The 23,947-nt window shown below is 40.6% G+C and overlaps 1 long non-coding RNA gene and 1 pseudogene across 2 annotated transcripts; both read left to right on the top strand.

The window, feature by feature from the left end:
• Positions 1–2,079: 2,079 nt before the first annotated feature.
• Positions 2,080–23,945, top strand: LOC145415914 (uncharacterized). 2 transcript variants are annotated; one of them, XR_013900172.1, is made up of 4 exons: positions 2,080–2,160; positions 21,214–21,258; positions 23,192–23,301; positions 23,931–23,945. It is a non-coding gene; the product is annotated as an uncharacterized LOC145415914 (long non-coding RNA). The 2 variants fall into 2 exon arrangements; XR_013900171.1 differs by lacking the exon at positions 2,080–2,160 and having other exon boundaries at positions 21,133–21,258.
• Positions 23,510–23,628, top strand: LOC145416201 (5S ribosomal RNA; annotated as a pseudogene).
• Positions 23,946–23,947: the final 2 nt, after the last annotated feature.

Here is a 23,947-nt window from a genome sequence, read left to right as displayed (position 1 = left end):
AAGTTACTACTATTGTGTACATTGCCGGCATAAAATCTCGATGACACTGATAATCACTCACTCAAGATCTATAGCCATAATTATATTACCTTATTCCCTATTGGAAATATTCAAAAAAATTCACCTGAAGGGCTAAAGCTAAGCAGATTTCATTTCTCGTATAAACCGCATTTTTTTTTTTTTTTTCGCTCAGTATCTTTTAACAGGAAAACAGCTTGATCGAAGAAATTAAAACATATACGGAAAGTTGTTTGATACTTGGTTGTCTTGGCATTATTTTTCTTTAACTTGGCCTAAAATTGTCATCTCTCCATCGTGAATGCTGATTTGCAATTCGGGGTAAAAACTAGAATATGACGATAGTTTAAAGTAAGGATGTAATGCCTAGACTTTGTCTTATCCTACGACTGAGGTGCGTGAAATAAGCTGCAAAAACACGTAAATCTGGGACAAATTAAGGTTAAAAGGAATATAAGCACGTAACTTTACCAATTCTCCACTTCTCGCTCACGCTTCCCTCAGTTTCCGTCTCCATTCCCACATTTACTCCCCACTCATCATCCACCTCCCTTCCCATACCTGCCTTACCACTCCCCCACTCACTGCCAACTCATCCCTCACTCTCCGTCCCCTTACCTGCCTTACCACTTCCACACTCATTCCCCACTCACGCCCATTCTTCCCCCCTTTACATCCCTTCCCGACTCTCAAAGACATTCCTCTCATCCCCCATTTTCCCTCCTACTTTCCTTCTCCACTCCCACACACACACTCCTCATTCATCGCCCACTCTCCCTCCACTTACCACTTCCCATCTCACTCCTCACACATCCTTAACTTTTCCTCCCCTTATTTGCTTTCATTAATTTCCCACTCACTCTCCACGCTCCCTCCCTTCACCTACCTTCCCCACTAACACACTCTCTCGCTCTCCTCTACAGGCACCACCACCACAACCACCACTAACACCATGTGGATGGCCTTCTGGCCGGAGGAAGTCTGGCACGGAGTTCACCGCCCTGCAGCGGGTCCAACGTATTCATTAAAGCTGTTATTTCCGGGATTCGTTAGTGGCTGTGTTTTGGTTGCCATCTGAATGTCACTCATTAGCTGGTTCACCTTTTAACATGGATACTCACTCACACATGCATTCATACACTCGCTGGTAACAGATGGTATCAGATAAAACACACACACACACACACACACACACACACACACAATTCTACATCTCTTCAGAAGTATTTATTGTACTTATTGATTCACTTACACAAATCATTCACACAAGCACTAAACCTAACGCAGCTGAACGATCGTTTCTACTATATACTCTCACTCCCTCAGTCTTAACTGACTCCCACAGACACTCGCACTCACTGCACCCCATGCAGGTACACTTATACTCCAAAGGATGCTCCAACTCACTCACTCATTTACTCAATACCGACTTGTGGAGATTGGAGAAAGTATCGGAGACTTTCTATCTCAGGTTCCTTCTCCTACTGTCACAAGCTTAGTTTAAAGAAGTTAATTTATTTGCATTATTTTATTAGGAATGGGTGGGTCGAATCTACCAAAACCTGCATTACATAATACACTTAGATTTATATTGCTATGCTCTAAAGTCTAAACCATTCACACAGCCAAAGTAGCATATGAGGAAGAGCCTTTCTTCCTCTCTCTCTGCCTCCCCGTTCTTTTCAGTTTATCTCAGTCTTTTCCGTTCTTCCTCTGCCTCGTCCGTCACCTGCCCCTCTACTAACAATCTCCTAAACCCTCCACAGCCAAAGCAATATGTGAAGGAGAGCATTCACTACCTCCAACTGTCTACCCATTCCTCTCGCTTTTTCTCCGACCTTCCTGTTTCCTCCGCTGTCTCCCTCTTTCCTCCTCCCTCTTTCAGATGTTTTCCCTGCCTCCCTCTTTTCTCCCAGCCTCTAATAACGATATTCTACCAAACCTCTACAGTCGGAGTAGTATGTCAGGGGCCGCTTCTGTTACCCGTGTGCCAGCTCAGAATGTTAGGCTGCATCCTGGACCTTGACATACTCTGCGGAGATCTCATCCAAGACCTGCTGGAGAATATAATCGGAACTTTGACAGACTGCGTCGCAGAGTTGAAACTGGAAGTGAACTTGGACCTTCTCGCTAACATTACCCGTAGTGTCACTCTGTTTTACGCTGATTTTCATATCGTCACTCGTTTTACACTGATTTTCACAATGCATTCTCTCATACCCTGATTCTCATAATGTCGCTAAATTTTAAGCTGATTTTCTTTGTCACTGTTCTGATTTTCACACTGTCACTCTGTCTTTCGCTGATTTTCGTATTGTTCCTGTTTTACTCTCATTTTGATATAGTCACTCTGTGTTATGCTGCTTTTCATACTCTGTTTTACCCTGTCTCTCATACCACAGCTTTATGTTATGTGATTCTTTTAATCTGGCTCTAACACCCATTCTTTATGTTATGTGATTACTCTAGCTCCCATATCTTAGCTTTCTGTTGTGTGATTCTGTTTTTCTCTGTTTCTCATATCCTTGACTTATGCGATTTTGTTTTACTCTGGCGCCAATACCATACCTTCATTTTTTGTGATTCTATTTTACTCTGTTTTATATTATATTGGTGGGACTACTATGACTTTATTCTGCTCTCACCACATTTTACTCATTTCAGGTTGGTGGTGCCGGAAAGCAGGAGAAAGTAACTTTAGTCACTCTAATTCTGTTTCTCAGCTATCTAATTTAATGGGGTACGTAAAGCTATCTTAAAATTACTTGACTCTCATCCTCTTCTAATTCACGGTTTACCCTAGCTGCTTCATTTTTTCCCCTCACAGGTTACTGGTGGAGTTTTTCTCCCCTAAGCCACTTCATTCCAATTTGCTTTATACCATACACACTTCTCATACTCGGTCACACCTCTAGTTAAAAAATATATTTCAACAGTATCCTTCCTGCTACGTCTAGACCTCATCATTTCCCTCATTAACTAATCTATACTGTCATCAAACTCCCACCACACCTTCTCTCTATTGGCTATATCATAACATAGCCTGATCTGCCCATTCCATTGCACTACGTCTACTAGTCTTTCAAACTCTTTCAATGTCCTCTTTCACTCTGCTAAGTCATCTAACTCCACATACAGACCTGCAGCACTTCATCAAAGCACTTGCACCCTTTTTCGGTCCCTAGTATTCAAAGATCGCTGCATGCATCAATGCAGGCCCGTCAGGGTCACTTTGCTTTTATACTTCCCCATGCTTCACATTGCCCTAATATGCCTCTTCTCCTATCCTACGACTTGCTTGAAATCCCATAGTTCTGTCTGATGCTTTGGCCACTTTTAAATTCTTACAGTACTATATTTCCTCCTACAGTTGAACGATCAAGCTTCCATAGCGTTCTACTCCATGTGTTTGTTAGATGTCATCATCTCGACTTTTCTTGCATTCGATAAACTTTTTCCATTTAATATGAAGACATTTTTTCAGCTTATTCTGGCAAACTGGATTCACCAAGTAGTTCAGTGTGGCGAATCTATTTAATCTTCAGGAAAATTTGTTTTTATTTGTGGTGTGGGAAATCTTTTTAATCTTCCTGCTAATTTGTTTTTGTATGTGGTGTGGAAAATCTTTTAAATCTTCTGGCTAATTTGTTTATATCTGTGGACGTAAAGTACAGATAATGACAAGACAACAACGAGGTCGATGACAAAGATATTACAATGATTCCTAAAGAACTAGAGTGAGAAAGATTTATTCTCTCTCAGTCAAATCCCCCTCCAACATTCCCCCACACTGCTCACCTGCCTTGGCTTGCCCTGCCTTCCCCTAAATTATGCTGCCCTTCCCTGCCTTCCTTTACATTACCCTGCCCTGCTTTTCATTACCCTGCCCTGTCCTGCTCTGCCCCGTGTCCCTTCAAACATCAAGCAGGTTCTGTAATCACTTGACCTAATCGACCCTCTCCCCTTCCTCTACCACAGTCGGCACACCAGCTAAGGTAATCTTGGATATCTTGCTAGAAATCTTCGGCCTTGAAAGCCTCGTGGCGTCCTCCTGTGTCTGCTGTCGAAGCTTGGCTTTGTGAGTACGACAGATAGATTTAGAAAAATTTATGGGGAGAGAGAGAGAGAGAGAGAGAGAGAGAGAGAGAGAGAGTTATTATCTGATACTTTTTATTTTATAGTAAAAACATATGTATTAAGATATGAAACTTACTTTCACGATCATTATCACTCATGTGGAAAAATTACTTTTGTATTACGCCGTTGTTGGTCTAAACTGAAAAAAAAAAAAAAATGCATACCCTCTATAACTTATCTTGTGGAATTTCTTCTTTAAGTGTTACGCCGTGGTTGTTCCAAATTGAAAAAAAAAAAAAAAATCCATGACCTTTATAACTTATCTCTAACGTGAGAAAAACATGTACAACGCCTGTAACTCCTCTCTCTCTCTCCCCACAGCTCCTCGAATTCATCTCATGCTTGCTTGGTGGAGTTCTTGGCATTCTTGGATAACATGGAACCCGTTGAACCGACCTGAACCAACGTGAACCGGAACCAGGAACAATCTCTATTCTTTGTGTTTGTGACTGAGTTATGTATGTGTGTGTGTGTGTGTGTGTGTGTGTGTGTGTGTGTGTGTGTGTGTGTGTGTGTGTGTGTGTGTGTGTGTGTGTGTGTGTGTGTGTGTGTGTGTGTGTGTGTGTGTGTGTGTGTGTGTGTGTGTGTGTGTGTGTGTGTGTGTGTGTGTGTGTGTGTGTGTGTGTGTGTGTGTGTGTGTGTGCGTGTGTGTTCTTACCTAATTTTTCTTACCTAATTGTATCTTTACAGGAATGAGTCAAGCTCATACTGTCCTGTGTCTTAAACCATATGTATCGTACATATCCTTAAATTTGTGAATTGTTTTGGCACACACTATTTCATTCGGTAGTGCATTACATTGATCAATTGCTCTGTTTGGGAAACTGAATTTCCTTACGTCTTTATCACCTCTCTTCTTATGCAGTTTTTTGCAGTGTCCTCTTGCTGATGCTTCTCCATATGTTAAGTAATCATTTATGTCTATTTTCTCCTTCCCTGATATGCACTTATATAGCATTATCATGTCACCTCTTTTCCTTCTCTCCTGTAGTGTTGGTAGATTCAGTTTATTTAGTCTTTCTTCGTAGCTTAGGTCCCTTAAGCTTGGTATCCATCTTGTAGCGGCCCTTTGAACTTTTTCAATCTTGTCTATGTGATTTTTGAGATAAGGACTCCAGACTACTGATGCATATTCCAGAGTTGGTTTAATGAATGATGTTATTATCCTTCTTAGCATGTCTTCATTTATGTATGTGAATGCTATTCTCATATTTGCAAGCAGTGTATACATGCTCCGTACCTTCTCGCTGATGTGGTCAGCCGGAGATAGTCTGTTATTGATAATCACACCTAGGTCCTTCTCTCTTTCTGATGTGTATAGGGTTTTATTTCCAAACTTATAATCCCAATCAGGTCTTTTTCCACTTTTACCAAACTTGATTACATGACACTTGTCCACATTGAATTCCATTTGCCGTTTATTACTCCATTCATGAAGTTTAATTCTTCTTGTAGCTCTTTACAAGACTCTGTGTTAGTAATTCTCCTTTGTATTTTTGTATCATCTGCAAACATAGTCAGGTAGCTCTCATTTCCAGTGTTACTGTTTATATCATTTATATACACTAAAAACATGATTGGCGCCAGCACTGAACCCTGTGGTACTCCACTAGTCACTTCTTTCCATGATGAGTAGTTTCCTCTTAGTACTGTTCTCATTTCTCTTTTTATGAGAAAATCTTGCATCCAACAATACAGTTTACCTTGAATTCCTCCTTGATGGTACAGTTTCCATAAAAGTCTTTGGTGTGGTAATGTGTCAAAAAATCTTTCTTGAAATCTAAATAGATACTGTCCACCCATCCTTCTCTTTCCTGTATTGTGTTTGTTACTCTGTCATAGTATCTCAACAGATTAGTAACACATGATTTTCCTTTTCTGAAACCAAACTGGTTTTCTGTTATCATATTGTGTTCTTCTAGATGATTTACCCAAGCTTTTCTTATAAGCTTTTCTAATACCTTGCTTACAACACTGGTCAGTGATACTGGTCGGTAGATGAGTGGATTTTGTCTATTTCCTTTCTTGAATAAGGGGACAATATTTGCTTTCTTCCAAATATCAGGTAGTTTATCTTGACTCAAGGATTTCTTGAAAATTAATAATAATGGTTTACTTAACTCTTTTGCACATTCTCACAGTATCCAACATGAAATTTCATTAGGACCACTTGCTTTTCCTCTGTCTAATTTACTTAACTCCTCCTGTATTACTTTTTCTGCTATTTGTATATCTGGTAGTATGTGTGGACATGCATGGTCCACATAGTCCCTCTCAAAAATTTTTTCTTCTGTAATAGCTAATTGGAAATTCTTATTTAGTGCTTCACAAATATCTTTCTCTTGCGTATAAGTGATTCCCTCGTCCGTAATGGATTGTATTATATCTTTTACTTTGGTTTTGCTTCTGATGTAGCTGTAAAACAGCTTTGGTTGATAACTAGTTTTATTTATTATATCCTCCTCAAACTGTTTTTGGGCTTCCCTCCTTATTCTTGTATAATCGTTTCTTCCCTCTTTGTAATTATTATACGCCCTTTCACTATTGTGTCTTCTGTATCTATTCCACAACAAATCTCTTCTTTCTTTTGATTTTTTACATTCTGTATTGAACCATTTCTGTATTTTCTTATCTGCTTCTTTGTGCTGTGGGATGTACTTCTGGACTCCTATTTCATATAATTCACAGAATTTTTTATATACAGCATTTAAATCTTGTCCTCTAAGCTCATTTTCCCAATCAACTTCTAAGAAATACTTCTTTAGGTCTTGATAATTTCCCTTTTTATAGTTTAGGATCTTTTGTAACTTTCATTGCTGTTAACTATGTCATATGCTATCCTGAAGTTGTAATTTAGTACTGCATAATCGCTTTTGCCGAGTGGAGGGTGATATATTAAACTGTCAATATCATTTTCTTACCTAGTAAATATCAGTTCTAGCACTGAAGGTACATTGAGTCCTCTTTTTCTGGTGGTTTCCCTCACATGTTGCGTTAGGAAAAACTCTTGCACGAGATCCAGGAGCTTTTGGTCCCAACAGCTTTCTTGGCTAATTATATCTAGAATATTCCATTTTATATTAGTATTAAAATCTCCAGTTAGTATAATTCTTTCCGATTTCTCTTCCATTTTATGTAGTAATGATCTTAAACTCTGAATTGTACTCTCTGCCAGGTCCTCATATTCGTCTCTTTCTCATGTGTTTTATCTGGGTGGCTTGTACAAATTGGTTACAATTACTTTACCTTCAGATGTGTTGATCTCTACTACAATCAGTTCTACTTGTGATGGTATATCCAGTTTTATTTCATTGACTTGTAGATTTTTCTTAGTTAATATTATAATTCCTTCTCCTTTTTTTAAATTTCTGTCTCTTCTCCATATATTGTATTCCTCTAAGTTTAGTATGTCATTGGATATCCTTGGTGTTAATTTTGTTTCAGTTAGGCATATTATTTGTGGTTCATTTTCTCTGACATAATCATTCATCTCTAGTAATTTAGATACCATTCCATCCACATTTGAGTACATCAACTTTATCATCTTGTTTATATACTTGTCATGACATGGTTTTACTACCTTCCTCCTTTTTATTCCATCCTGGTTGTGTACCACTTTCGTACCTGCAATCCTGTTACTTTGTAAAAAAATTTGTTCTTCTCTTCTGATCTTCCCTTATTTTTTCTTTTTGCTTCCTCCCTCTTCTCTTTCAGTAATTCCAGTTCCTCTTGTGTTAGGCATCTTTTTATCCATACATTTTTGAACTCCTCTTTTTCCATAAGATTCTTTGCATTTTTTAGTATCTCCTCCACAGTGTTTACACTCTGGAAAGCCACCTTTAGAGGTCTCTTGCTTTTTTCGTATTTCTATGTCTTTTCGTCTCATTAACTCTCCTCCTCCTACTGACTCCCTTCAACCTCTTTCTCTTCGTCGCACTGTTGCATCTTTATCTCTTTTCTATCGCTGCTTTAATGGTCACTGCTCCTCTGAATTGTCTGCTTGCATTCCTCCACCTCTACGACGGGCGAGTTGCACCCGTCTGGCAGCAAACTCTCATCCCTTTTCTGTCCAGCTCTCTAATGCAAGAGTTAACCGTTACTCCCAGTCTTTCATTTATGCAACAGGTCAGCTCTGGAACTGTCTCCCTCTGTCTGTATTTCCTGCTGCCTATGATCTCCAGTCTTTCAAACGCAGTGTGTCCAGGCATCTCAAAATGATCGGATCTTGAATTTGGCTCTCTATTGTATTTTGTTTTTCTCTTGGAGGGAACTGTTACTGCGGGCTCATGGCCTTTGGTTCCTTCTTCCTCGCATAAAAAAAAAAAATCTCTAACCTTTTGTGTTCATCTATGTCTTTACTACAGATTTCCTCTGATACTTCTTTCAGTAAACTCATTACATTTGCCATCTCGTTTTTGTTTCTTGTGATCTTGTTTTTTACTTCTTCCTCTTCTATACCAGTGATTACTATAGATTTGTTTATATCTAATGAATCTCTGACTAACTTTGGATTGTTTTGGATTATTATTTTCCCTTCCTGTTTACTGTTTTTTTTCCTCCACCCTTGTTTCTAAGTCTTTCTTTACTTTCACCATTTCAGCATACATGGTTTCCACATCATTTTTGTAGCTTTGCACAGCTTCATTCACCTGTGTTATCTTCTCCTCAATACCACTGCTTTGGTCTATCAGACTGCTTACTTGCCTAATTGTCTCTGTATCATTTTTTAACTCTTCCATAACACTCTCGTGATTGACTACTGTACTTGCTATTTCACTCATTTTCTTCCTAAGTGTACTCAATTCCACTGTTAGTTCACTGATGGTTGTGTCTTTCTTGTTGGCCTCCCTTCCTAGTTTTTCTATTTCTTCCTTTTGCAAGTGCATCTGCTTCTTTATTTCATCAATTTCATTTTTGAAAGCCATTTCCTGAGTGTGTGTGTGTGTGTGTGTGTGTGTGTGTGTGTGTGTGTGTGTGTGTGTGTGTGTGTGTGTGTGTGTGTGTGTGTGTGTGTGTGTGTGTGTGTGTGTGTGTGTGTGTGTGTGTGTGTGTGTGTGTGTGTGTGTGTGTGTGTGTGTGTGTGTGTGTGTGTGTGGCTTCATCTCCTTGTCCTTATGGACGATACTGTTCTTCTCGCGACAACGCGATGCGGGATGGAACATAAACTTACATTTCTGAATCAGTTCTGTGCAAATAATGGCATGGTTGTGAATAATATTAAGACCAAGTTCTTTGCAATCCATGCGTCAGGTCAGTGGGCGATCATGAGCCATTCTGCGTTGGTGAGATGGTCGTGCAGTGGTGTGACAGGTATGTGTATCTGGGCAGCCTGTTCACAAGCGACAGGACCCTGTCGTCCGCCATTACCGCCCACGCACAAGCAAAAATGTGCTACATACTGAAATTTGTGTCATTTTTGGAAAAGAATATAGACATACCATTTTATGTTAAAAAGAAAATGTTTGAAGCAGCCTTAATGTCAACCATCCTATATGGCTGTGAGTACTGGTTCAATGGGAACTTGAGGCCAATGGAAAAATTGTATAATTGGGGTATTAAACAGCTGCTGGGAGCTCGTATGACGGCGTGCACGGACGTTTGTTACGTGGAACTCGGGTGCCCGCCACTGAAATCTTTAGTACTAGCAAGGCAGAAGAAGCTTTTCCAGCGACTGTGGGGGGAGAGGCGCGGTATGCCCGATGACCCGTGGGTGCACGCCGTCAGGCTGACCATGGCGGCTAACACACTAACAAGTAAACACATTAAGAGCTTATTTAATAATTCTATTGATGATGTTAAAGTCGGCATTGAATCTTTAAAGCAATCAATTTCTAACTCTACATCTTCTAGAAGGCTAATTTATAATGAGTTGAACCCTACCTTAACTGTTCACGAGATCTATAAATGTCGTGGTAAAACTAGTGAGGTACACCGAATGGCATTTAGGCGGCTGCGGGTAATCAGTCATAATCTGGCGATTGAGACGGGCCTTTGGAATCGGCGTGGACGGGGAAGTCTCCCGATAGCAGAGCGACTCTGTCCATGTGGTGCTGTGCAAACAGAGTTGCATGTACTGGAGGTGTGTCCACTGACTCGCACATACGTACAAGATATAACTTTACTTCCTGGAGTCAAATCATTGGTGACGATGCTCAGTTTCCTATTGAGTAGATAGTGTATAAGGTCCTTTCCTGTTTTGGCTAGTGTGTACAATAATGTTTATCATAACCTGTTATTTAAAGTGTATTTAATTCATTTTGTATGCACTTATTCTAACCATGATATATCATTGAGATTTTTTCTTTCGTAAAAAAGGTGATTTGTCAAAGTGTAGTTAAGTTACTAATCAGAAGTGTAATGATTTCCATCTTTCATTAAGGCTATATAGATGCACTGATCAACCCTTTAATACTTCGCTTGTTTTGTTGCCCATAATTGTTTCCTAATATCTGATGTACTGTTTATCATGCTAAGGTTTATTATTGCTTGAAATCCTGTATATGTAACTAGATATTGTGGTCAATAAATACTTACTTACTTACTTACTGTGTGTGTGTGTGTGTGTGTGTGTGTGTGTGTGTGTGTGTGTGTGTGTGTGTGTGTGTGTGTGTGTGTGTGTGTGTGTGTGTGTGTGTGTGTGTGTGTGTGTGTGTGTGTGTGTGTGTGCGCGTGCGTGTGTGTGTGTGCGCGCGCGCGCACAAGTGTGCATCTGAATTAATCTAAAGCAGCATCTTACACTGTTTTTATTACGTGACTAATACACAGATCATAATCATTTTTTATCCAGTTCTCAATAGAGGCATTTTAAGTGATAAAAAGTATCATATGATTTCATATCCACTAGAACTATAAGGAACGGTAATCATTAAATATATATATAATTCCCTTCTCAACGTAACCCTTAATCGTAGTTCTTCAAGGGACCACTGCTTTGTCTTGATGCTGAAGCCTGTGCATTCCAGTCATCAAAGGAACTATACTAATCAGGTGCAACCACACTGGGAAGTTTCTTTACTATGGATCACATGAAAAGTGTTCCCCTGACACTAAGTGCCTGAACTGGACATACGAGGCACCAACTCAAATATTTTTCTACTAGTTCACTATCTTGCAGTCTACCAGGTTCTTTTCACTGGATAGGCAAGGAGTTGAGAGACGTTCGTTTAACCAGTTAGCGAAGTTGCCCGGGTATATCGATGCCACCACGTGAAGGCTTCCCTCACCTGCATCAGACTCTTTCTACACCACAAAAACGAGTTCCGTTTAACCATGGTCCTTAATCTTCAGCAGCGATGCATCAGATGACTTTGGCGTAGTCAGCGCTGATCCGGAGCAAGAGGTGTCAAGAATATACGAATTTCTACAGTCTAAGCTCCTTTGCAAACGAAACCTTGGGATGAGCAGTCGGCATGAAGAGTCCGGTCGTCTCTCCTGTTTTTATCTCCATGAACTTTGAAAGTCAGTGTGGTGAGTCCGCAGCAACTGACAATGACGACACTACCCGGCCACATATAATATCATCAGTGTCGGCTGCTGCGGGGTTACCACATTGAGGCGAACGAAATCACTGTACAGCAAACGTAGGAGTGTTTGGAGAGACATGGAAAAATACTGATAGATGTCCCGTGGAACGAGGAAAAAAGAACCCTTCCTTAAAACGGAGCAAACGAGCGTAGGAGATACAAGCAATCGAAAAACGTACTTTTTCATGCAAGAAAGAAACAACCAAAGACTAAAAATCCCAAAAGTTTTTCTTTACACGGAAAACAAATAACAACAATGCAAAATTGAAGATCCACCTCTTCTGACATGTGACTGGGGTCAGAGACAAAGGAAAATAAAGGCTTAAGAAGGCAGTTCCGGAGCTGATCTGATGCGCACATGAATGACTGCGTAACGTTTACTTTTGCATTAGACAGCTTGACAGAGAAGGGATGAGAGTGTGCTGCCATAATTGTTCTAAGACCTGTGATAATGGACAAAGGGTGCAAGTAGACGTTTCAGAAGCACACCAAAACAGCGATGGTGCAAAGATAGAGATACAACACTGCAGAGAAAAGGGATAAGTTGAAGGGAGTCAGTGAGAGATGGGATGTTAATAGACGATAAGCCTTTGATTCAACCATGTTTACAAGAACGGTATGTGGGGAACGACTCCAACGCCAAACATGCCAGATGTACTCCACACACGGGCGAATAAGACCCCTATACAAAGTCAACAACTGTCTAGTGTAACGAAAACACTAAGTCGGTTTAGTGCACGTAAACCCTTAGAAGAAGATTTTTGCACGGGTGGTAGTATGATCTTTTCAAGACTCGTAGAGAAAGAAAACCCAAGGATATAAAGAGACAATGAAGCATTGAGCTGTGTATTGCTAAATATTAAGAGATATTCCTGTTGAAGATTGTAACGGGACAGAAGGTGTAGATCCTGTATATAGATAGATAGATAGATAGACAGACAGATAGATAGATTGATAGATAGATGGATAGATTAATTAATTAATTTATCTATTTATATATGGAATCAAAAATGATAGCCAGGTCAGAAAGTAGTGAACCACAGCTTCATCACATCATGACTTAAAGAAATGAGGAAACGGACACCGAAACAAGCATTTACGAAAGTCAAGGATGGAGCCATCTGAGTGAGAGTGGACAGGGATAAAAATGCAGTTCAGAAAATCAATTATGAATAGAAGGGAGAGAGCCGGTGAGAGTTTAGAGCACTAAGGAACACCACTATCGATAGTTTTAGAAGACGAACATAGTCTACAATAGCAGCTACAGAACGACCATAAGGGAAGCCAGAGATGAAGGCACAGAAAGGAAAGAAACCATAAAAGCGCACTTTGGAAACCATCAATTTTTGCCAAAGTCGGTCGATAGCTTTGACTATGACACGTGCAATGACAAATGTTTCGCCAAAGTCCCAAAAGGAGGATGGCCAAAAATCATAAGGCAAGGTGGAGCATCCCTAGAAGAAAAGAGTTTATGAGAGGACAATGCTTCATAATCTTCTAGTTAAACATACCCTCAAACACTTTACAAAAACAACATACGGAGGCAATTGGGCGATACTGAGTGGGTTAGGAACGACCACCCCTTTTCGGAAGAGGCTGAATGAAAGCAAACTTCCAGCAAGAAGATACGGCACAAGTCTGACATAGGCAAAACAGTTTACCTAGACAGGGTGCCACCACAGATCAGCCAATGAACAAATTGGACTGTTTCGAAGCTAAGCGACAGTTGACCATATTAAAATTTTAAAGTAAGTAAGAAAACCTACTGTGTAAACATGAAAATAGCGTTTCCTGGATAGCAGAGAAAAGAGTATGTATTATAAACAGGTCATGTCGCAGGTAGATCAAACAACAGACGGACAACTTAGGCAACGGAGAGGCAGGCCCTACATTAGTGAAGGGAAGAGCCAGACAAGGAGCGAAATGAAGATACGAAATGCGGAAATTCACTGGTAATCGGAAATTTGCTGCTATTCTATGAAACAGGCTAATAAACAATACTGTAGGACGTGATGGAAAATGATGAGAGAGATCTTTGCGCTGCAGTGGACTGACTAAGGCTGCCGCTATAGATGCATATATATATATATATATATATATATATATATATATACAGTATGTAAACTGTGTGTGTGTGTGTGTGTGTGTGTGTGTGTGTGTGTGTGTGATGAGTATAGAAGTATGCTTTAACACCAATTTGAAAGGATCTAGTCCTGTATACTTATACAAGTGTACTTCCTTCAAGAGGCACACGATAAACGCCAGCAGAAGTTATTGCTCTAGTGAGCTTAATAAATACTTATGCTAATTCGGAAGCGAAAACTTACAAATTTGGTCAATTAAGGAAAAACTGATGGTGTCAGGTGATTTAAAGTGAGACAAATTATGAGGCGGTAAATTGTAGATGCTCTCTCTCTCTCTCTCTCTCTCTCTCTCTCTGTCGTCAGAAGAATTTAGTAAATGACCACTGTATAGCAATATTACACTTAAACTTAATAAAGACCATGTTACAGTAGTTGGGAGAAATTGGTCGAGTACAAGAAGGCTAATTATCAAAAACTGAATGAAAATGTAAATAAAAGTGACTGGAATTCATCTGTTCAAACATTGGCTATTAACGAGGAATGGAAAAGCAACTGAGCAAAAAATTAATAACAAAAGGAAAACGAAGATGTCCGAAAGGATAATATGAGCAGGATTGAATAAACATCAAGGAATTGTGTAAGTCGAAAGAAACCAGGGGGAAGCTTGGGATGGGAAGAAACCAAATGTCTCCTCTGAAAGATATTACTTCAGAAAACTAAATAAATAAATGTGAACTAAATAGAATATTTTTATTACAAACTGTATAAGAGTAACATTGTGACTGAAGAGCCAGTTCAGGATATGGAAATAGTGGACAGAGAAAATCCCAACAATAGACATAAAGAAAAAAAAAAAAACTTATGAGGAATGAATATGGATACAGCAGGAGGTTAGGACGATGGCACCAATGATCTCATTAAAGATACATGTGACTTTGGAGATGAAGACTTTTACAATATGCTTAAAGTAAAAATCAAGAAAAAATATTAATTAGTTCTGCTATAAATGCAGACCAGACAAGTGAACTAACTGGGCTGTTTCTTAGTTATGACACAGTTGGACATATTAAAGTTTTTAACAAAGTAACAAAGAAAACTTTTAAACATGAAAAGAGATTTTCCTGGATAGGGGTGATAAAAAGAGGAAATATAAACAGGTCATGTCCCAGGCAGAGCAGACAACAGACGGACAACCAGGGCAACGGAGAGGCTGGCCCGAGATGAGCGAGAGGAAGTGCCAGACAAGGAGCAAAACAGAGATAGGAAATGTGGAAATTTGCTGGTAATCGATGGACCAGACTAATAACTAAACTGTAGGACGGGATGGAAAATCATGAGAGGTCTTCGCTCTGAAGTGGACTGACTCAGGCTGCTGTTATGAATGTTTATTGTGTGTGTGTGTGTGTGTGTGTGTGTGTGTGTGTGTGTGTGTGTGTGTGTGTGTGTGTGTGTGTGTGTGTGTGTGTGTGTGTGTCTGTGTGTGGGCGGCCGAAGGCTTTAATTGTGTCTAATGTGTATCTTGGCGTCTCTATGTGGGCGGCCACACTTGCTACAAACATGTGACCGACAAGAGGAAACGAGGCTCAGGGGTCCGTTCAACGTTAAGACTCAGATACTGCAGCGGCTCTGACCCGGTGCGTCGTTTCGTTTTGTCGATCACGTGTTTCAAACAAGTGTGGCCGCACCTAACACCAGCTTGCAGGCTTCTGCTCCGTGTATTTAAACACGTGTTCTTCCTTCCACACGCGTACAGTAGGCAAATGATTCACGCCACGCCAGCAGATGCTTATTACCTTCATTACCTTAAGAAATACGTTCCTAAATTCACCAGCCGTATCTTACCATTCAGCCAATTACAGGAGTAACTGGCAGTGTCGGATGTACTAATATGTCGGGAATTATTAGTAAGAAGAGTATATTTTAGAAAAAGTGAGGTATAGATGAAAAACTAAGTGATAAGAGCGAGTTCATGTGTGTGGGAGGAGGAGGAGGAGCGAATGAAGGTCAAAGGTTGGTGGAGTTGATATTGATCGGAAGACTCTGACTATAAGTAATAAATGCTAATAATAATATTAAGAAAAATAATAATAATAATAATAATAATAATAATAATAATAGTAATAATAATAATAATAACAACAATAACAACAACAAATAATAATGCAGGTCATCATCATCATCACCGTATCATAGTAGTAGTAGTAGTTGTAGTAATAATAATAATAATAATAATAATTATTATTATTATTATTATTATTATTATTATTATTATTATACTCCTACTACTACTACTGCTACTTCTACTACTACTACTACTACTACTACTACTACTAATAACGAGGACAACTGTAGTCGAGTGTCACAAATCTTCTAAAGCACTCAGGTGTGGTGTTCCTCAGGGTACTGGTCCTTCACGGAGTCTCTCTCCTATTCATCAAGTATCAAAAAGTCATCTTTACATCCTTCCCTCTTTACATTTTGAAACAATAAACCTATGAACATATTTACAGTAATCCCACATAGTTATACATGGCCAGTATTTTAATCTGTACAACATGAAGATAAAACTTTATGCTAAATACAAGGAAAACAATTTAGTTAGAAATATTCGCCAAAAAAATTAAAAACACGATAAGCAACATTCAAAGCGAAACCATCTGTCACCTGTGTAATGAAACCACCTGTCGCCGTTGTAATTATACGATTCTGATAAACTATATTTATTACCTTATTACATACTGTGAACTCACACTCCTATCACACTTAAAGGCGTACAATAAATGGTGAAAATATTATGGTGGAAGAACTGATCGATGGATTAGGTGAGACGAGGTATTTTATTATAGTTTTCCTCATAACGGTCTTTATTCCTCTACTTTAGATGGGAAATCTGCCAGTACAGAGGTTAATGAATGCAAGATCTAATCCATATATCTCCTAACGTATATAAAATCGTCTGGAGATACCTCTAACAAAACAAGAAAAATATCTTGCTGAGACCATTATGTCCTACCATGAAGTTTACTTAACCTTATCTCTCTCTCTCTCTCTCTCTCTCTCTCTCTCTCTCTCCTTCCACTACCCACCTTCCCCTCCAGTCTATCACCGTCTTTCCTCCTTCCCTCCATCCCGCCTCTTCTCACTCTCCCTAATTATCTCCCTTCCTCTCTCAAGGTCCTTGCATGCTATACTCCCCCTTTCCCTCCCTCCTCCTCTCTCTCACCGCACCCCCTTAACTCTCTCTCTCCCTTCTCCGTCCCTACTTTCCTCTTCTCTCTTTCCATCTTCCCCCCATCCTCCCCCCACTACCTCACCTTTACTTCTGCACATTCCCCCTTCCATCTCCCCTTACATTCTCCTCGGTCTGATCTCCCTATAAAAGACGGAATCCACACCTCTCCTCTTCACTCCACTCACCTTCTCTTCCACAGCGAAGAATCAGGTAACCTTATTGATAAAGTTAATTCAGATACAACCCATTTTATACGTGCTACCACTTAACATTTCTTCACCTCTGGGCACTTCTTGTGGTGAAACAATGTAAAAATCTCTTTTACGACTGGTTACCCTTTCACTAGTACTAAGTCTTTTCTATCAAATACGCGCTAAAACCATCTGATATTCTTTACTTATGGGATAAACTCTGCTACAGAATTGGCTAAAATCCTTGATTAACTCAAAAACCGACAGCTTTCACATCCTAGAGCAAAATAAGTTACTATTATTGTGTACATATGCAGCATAAAATCTCGGTAAGACTTTGGCAGTAACTCACTCAGCATCTATAGCCATAATTTTATTACCATATTCGCTCTTAGTAATATATGGAAAAATTCACCTGATGAACTAAAGCAAAAAGGATTTCATTTCTTCTATAAACTGCCTTTTTTTTTCTCTCTGCCTATCTTTTAGCAGGGAAATAGCATTATCGAAGGAATTTTAAAAAATATACCGGAAGTTGTTTGATCCTTGGTTCTCTTGGCATTAATTTCTCTCTAACTTGGCCTAAAATTGTCATGTCTCCATCGTGAATTCTGATTTGCAATAACGGGTTAACACTAGAATAGGAAGATAGTCAAAGAAAGGATGTAACGACGAAGCTTTGTCCTATCCTACCACAGAGCTGCATGAAATAAGCTGCAAAAAGATGTAAATCTGGACAAATTAAGGTTAAAAGGAATGGCTGGAAGAAGGAGGGAGGTGAGAAGACAGGAAGAAATCAGTAGGATAGAAGTTGTGGAAGCAATGAAGAGAGTTAAATCAGGGAAAGCCCCAGGAATTGATGGAGTGTGTGATGAAATGCTGAAGCATGGGGAAGAGATAGTAGTAGAATGGATGTGGAAGATGTGCAGATTGGCCTGGGAGGAAGGTAGAGTCCCGGAGGATTGGAAGTCAGGTATAATTATTCCCTTGTACAAAGGAAAAGGGGAAAAAGAAGTGTGTGGTAATCATAGGGGCATTTGTCTTCTTAGTATAATAGGAAAAGTATATGGTAAGATACTTATTGACAGAGTTAGAGAAAGAACAGAGAAATTAGTTGGAGAAGAACAGGGAGGCTTTAGGAAGGGAAGAGGTTGTGTAGATCAGATATTCATTCTCAGATCTTTAGTGGAAAAGTTTCTAGAGAAGGGAAAGAAGTTGTATGCGGCTTTCATGGATTTGGAGAAAGCATATGACAGGGTGGATAGACTAGGATTGTGGAAAGTGTTAAGAATATATGGAATAGATGGGAAGTTGTTGAATGCTGTGAAGAGTATGTACGATGGTGCGAAGGCTGCAGTGCGTGTGGATGGTGAACTAAGTGAATTTTTTTCTTTGAAAGTTGGGTTGAAACAGGGATGTGTCATGTCTCCATGGTTGTTCAATCTGTACATGGATGGGGTAATAAAAGAGGTACAAGGTAGGGTAGTGGATGTTGGAGTGGCCCTGGTGAGAGAGGATAGTGTTTGGAAACTCCCTGTACTGTTGTTTGCAGATGATACCGTGTTGTTGAGTGAAGACGAAGGGGAGCTGCAAGGCTTGGTGGATGAGTTTGAGAGAGTGTGTAAGAAACGGAATCTAAAGGTGAATGTAGGGAAGAGTAAAGTGATGGTCTTTGAGAGAGGTGAAGTCAGTGAATGTACAGCGAGGTTGGATGGTGAGGAATTGGAAAATGTGAGTACGTTGAAGTACTTGGGTAGTGTGATGAGTAAGGATGGAGGTTTGGAGGGTGAAGTGCTTGAAAGGGTACAGCAGGGAAGAAAGGTTGCTGGTTCTTTGAAAGCAGTGATAAGAAACAGGGAAGTGAGCATGGAAGTGAAAAAGTTACATGACAGTATTGTGATACCAACTCTAACGTACGGAAGTGAAGCTTGGACGTTGTTGGAAGGACACAAGTCAAGAGTGAGAGCCGTGGAAATGAGTTATTTAAGAGGAGCCTGTGGAGTCACATGGAGAGACAGGCTGACGAATGAGGATATAAAGGAGCGTTGTGGTGTTGATGTGGATGTGATAGGAAGCGTTATGAGGAACACACTGAGGTGGTTTGGCCATGTGGAGAGGCTGGAGGGTCAAAGACTGACGAAGAGAGTGTATGTGAGTGAGGTGGAGGGGGAAAGAGGGAGGGGGAGGCCGAGAATGAGATGGAGAGATGGGGTGGAGAGGTATATGAGAGAGGGGTGTGTGAGTTGGGAGCAGGGGAGTGAATTGGCGGGGGACAGGGCGACTTGGAGGCGATTTGTTTGTGGCCACCCCAAACGGGATTGAGGCGTCTGGGAATTGATAGATAGATAGAACTTTACCAATTCTTCACTCCTCGCTCACGCTTCCCTCAGTTTCCGTCTCCATTCCAACACTCACTCCCCACTCATCCCTTACGCTCCCTTCCCATACCTGCCTTACCACTCCCTCATTCACTGCCCACTTATCCTTCACTCTCCGTCCAATTACCTGCCTTGCCAATTCCACACTCATTCCTCACTCATGCCCCGCTCTTCCTCCCCCCTCTCTTTACATTCCTTCCCTACTCTCAGAGACATTCCTCACTCACCCCCCATTTTACCTCCCTTTACATTCCTTCCTCACTCCCACACACACAAACTCCCCCCACATACCACTTCCCATCTCACTCCTCACATATCCGTCACTCTCCCTACCCTTAATTGCTTTCAATAATTTCCCACTTACTCTCCACGCTCCCTCCCTTCACCTACCTACCCCACTCCCACAATCACTCTCTCCCTTTCCCCTACAGGCACCACCACCACCACCACCACAACCACCACCATGCGGATGGCCCTTCTCAGCCTCTTCGTCATGGGTCTTCTGGCCGGAGGAAGTCTGGCACAGCTTCTGCCCTGCAGCGGGTCCGACGTCTTCATTGACGTTGTCGTTCCTCCGCTTGGTTAGTGGCTGTGTTTTGGTTGTCGTCTCAATGTCACTCTCATTCGCTGGTTCTCCTTCTAACATGCATATTCAGTGTCACATTCATTGGCATACTCCTTGGTATGAGAAGGTATCAGATATAAAATACACACACACACACACACACACACACACACACACACACACACACACACACACACACACATCCATTCAGCAGTATTTATTGTATTTACTGATTCACTTACACATATCATTCATACAGACAATAAACCTAACGCAACTGAAAGAACGTTTCTACTATATACTCTCACTCCCTCAGTCTTAATTGACTCCCACAGACACTCGCACTCGCTTTATCCCATGCAGGTTCACTCATACTCAAAGGATGCTCCATCTCACTCACTCATTTACTCAATACCCACTTATGGAGATTGGTGAAAGACAGTTTCGTGGACGTTCTTACTCAGGTTCTTTCTCCTACTGTCGCAGACTTACTATAAAGAAGTTGCTTTATTTGCATTATTTTTACTACTAATGAATGGGTCGAATCTACCAAAACTTCGATCAGATAATACACTTAGATTTATATTCCTATTCTCTAAAAAATTCACACACCCAAAGCAGCATATTAGGATAACCCTTTCTTCCTCTCTCTCTTCCTCCCTCTTCTTTTCAGTTTATCTCAGTCTTTTCCGTTCTGCCTTTGCCTCCTCCTACACCTGCAACTCTTACTAACTCTCTCCGTAACCCTTCACAGCCAAAGCCATATGTGAAGGAGAGCATTCACTACCTCCAACTGTCTACCAACTCCTTTCCCTTTTTCCCCGTCCTTCCTGTTTCCTCCCCTGTCTCCCTCTTCTCTCTTCCCTTTTTCAGATGCCTTCCCTGCCTCCCTCTTTTCTCCCCGCCTCTAATAACCCCATTCTCCGAACCCTCTACAGTCAGCTTAGCATGTCAGGGGCCGCTTCTGTTACCCGGGTGCGAGGCCAAAGTGTTAGGCTGCGTCCTGGAACTTGACATACTGTGCGGAGGCCTCACCGAAGACCTGCTGACAACAATAAAGGAGATTTTGACAGAGTGCGTCGCAGAGTTGAAACTTGAGGTGAACTTGGACCTTCTCGCTAACATTACCGGTAATGTCACTCTCACTTACGCTGATTTTCATACTGTTACACGTTTTACACTGATTTTCACAATGTCACTCTTTCATCCTGATTTGCATAATGTCACTCATTATAAGCTAATTTTCATATTGTCACTGTTTTAAGCTGATTTTCACACTGTCACTCTGTCTTACGCTGATTTTCACACTGTCACTCTGTCTTACGCTGATTTTCATATTCTTCCTGTTTTACGCTCATTTGGTAGTGTCACTCTGTGTTACGTTCATTTTCTTACTCTATTTTACCCTGTCTCTCATACCACAGCTTTATGTTATGTGATTATTTTAATCTGGCTCCCATACCCATTCTTTATGCTATGTGATTACTGTGGCTCCCATACCTTAGTTTTATGTTGTGTGATTCTGTTTTACACTGGATCTCATACCCTGACTTAATGCTATGTGATTCTATTTTACTGTGGCTCTCATACCCTAGCTTTACGTTATGCGATTCTGTTCTTCTCTGACTCTCATATCGTCGATTTAAGCACTTTTGTTTTACTCTGGCGCCAATACAATAACTTTATTTTTGCGATTCTGTTTTACTCTGTTTTATAATATTATGGTGGCAGTACTATGACTTTGTTCTATTCTCACTACATGTTACTCATTCCAGGTTGGTGGTGCCGGAAAGCAAGAGAAAGCAACCTCATTCACTCTCATTCTGTTTCTCAGCTGCATTATTTAATGGTCTACGTAAAGCTATCTTAAAATTACTTCACACTCATCCTCGTCTTATTCCCAATTTACCCCAGCTGCTTCACTTCTTGCTCTGACAGAAGACTGGCAGAGTCGTTTTCCCCTAAGCCACTTCATTCCAATTTGCTTTATACCAAACACCTTCTCATACACCTGGATGGTCACACCTCTAGTTAGAAATCTTTTTTATCACTATCCCTCCTCCTTCGCCTAGATCTCATCATTTCCCTCATTAACTCCACTTCTAATCTGTATTCTGTCATCAAACTCCCACCACACCTTCTTTCTATTGGCTATATCATAACAAAGCCTGATCTGCCCATTCCATTGCACAACGTCTACTTTAACACGTCCCTGGTTTTTCAAGCTCTTTCAATGTCCTCTTTCACTCTGCTAAGTCATCTAGTTCCACATACAGACCTGGAACACTTCATCACCAGCACTTCCACCCTTTCTCGGTCACTAGTATTCAAAGATCGATCGCTGCTTGCATCATTACAGGACCGTCAGGGTCACTTTGTTTTCCTACTTACCCATGCTTCACATTGCCCTAATATGCCTATTCTCCTAACCTACGACTTACTTCAGGTCCCTTAGCTCTATCTGGTACTTTGATCACTGTTATATTCCTAAAACACTATATTTCCTCCAATTTTTTTGCGATCAAGCTTCATAGTGTTCTTCTCCATCTGCTTGTTAGATGTCATCACCTCGGCTTTTCTTGTATTCTCTAAACTTCTTCCCTTTAATATGAAGACTTATTTTGAGTTTATTCTGACAAACTGCATTCATCAAGTAGTTCAGTGTGGCGAAAGTGTTGAATCTACAGGCAAATTTGTTTTTATTTGTGGTGTGGTAAATATTTTTCATCTTCTGGTAGATTTGTTTTTATTTCTGGGATGTAGAGTTCGAATAAGTATAAGACGATGACGCTGTCGATGACGAAGATATTACACTGATTCCCAAAGAACTAGAGTGAGAAAGATTTATTCTCTGTCAGTCACATCCCCATCCAAGATTCCTCCAAACGGCTCACCTGCCTTGCCCTGCGCTGCCTTCTTCTAAATTATCCTGCCCTTCCATGCCCTGCCTTGCATTCCTCTTCATTACCCTGCCCTGGCCTGGATTGCCTATGTCCTTTCATACATCAGGCAGGTTCTCTAATCACATGACCTAATCGACCCTCTGCCCTTCCTCTACCACAGTCGACACATCACCTGAGGTGAACTTGGATGTCTTGGTACAAATCTTCGGCCTTGAAACCCTCCCGAAGGTCATCGCGTGTCTGCTGTCGAAGCTGCAGATACTAGGCTTTGTGAGTACGACAGATAGATATAGAAAAATTGATAGAGAGAGAGACAGAGACAGAGACAGAGAGTGAGAGAGAGAGAGACAGAGACAGACAGACAGACAGACAGAGAGAATTACCTGATTTTTTTTATTTTATAGTAATAGAAATATATCTTATCATACGAAGTTTACTTTCACGATCATTATCACTCTTTTGTTGAAATTTTACTTTGTGTTACACCATGCCACGTTGAGTACACCGCTTCCCATCCGATCAGCGAAGTTAAGCAGCGTTGGGTCTGGTTAGTACTTGGATGGGTGACCGCCTGGGAACACCAGATGGTGTTGGCATCCCTACGTCAAGTGGGGTTGGTGGAGGATTAGTGCCCCTCCCTGTAAAACAATTAACTCTAAGCCATTGGCCACCCCATTTGAGATACATGGCGTCTGGCAATGGATGGATGGATGGTTACATCGTAGTTGTTCTAAACTGAAAAAAAAAAAAAAATAACCTCTAACTTATCTCACAGAAAAAAAACAAAAAAAACATGCATAACGCCTGTAACTTCTCTCTCTCTCTCTCTCTCTTTATCCTTAAAAAATGATCCATAACTCCTATAACTCACTCTGTCTCTCCCTCTCTCTCCCCCACAGCTCCTCGACTTCATCTT

This window comes from Coenobita brevimanus, chromosome 104 (assembly GCF_032717465.1).
Source record: "Coenobita brevimanus isolate Jiangsu-jjx chromosome 104, ASM3271746v2, whole genome shotgun sequence".
Taxonomy (NCBI): domain Eukaryota; kingdom Metazoa; phylum Arthropoda; class Malacostraca; order Decapoda; family Coenobitidae; genus Coenobita; species Coenobita brevimanus.
This window is presented reverse-complemented; position numbering and strand designations above follow the sequence as displayed.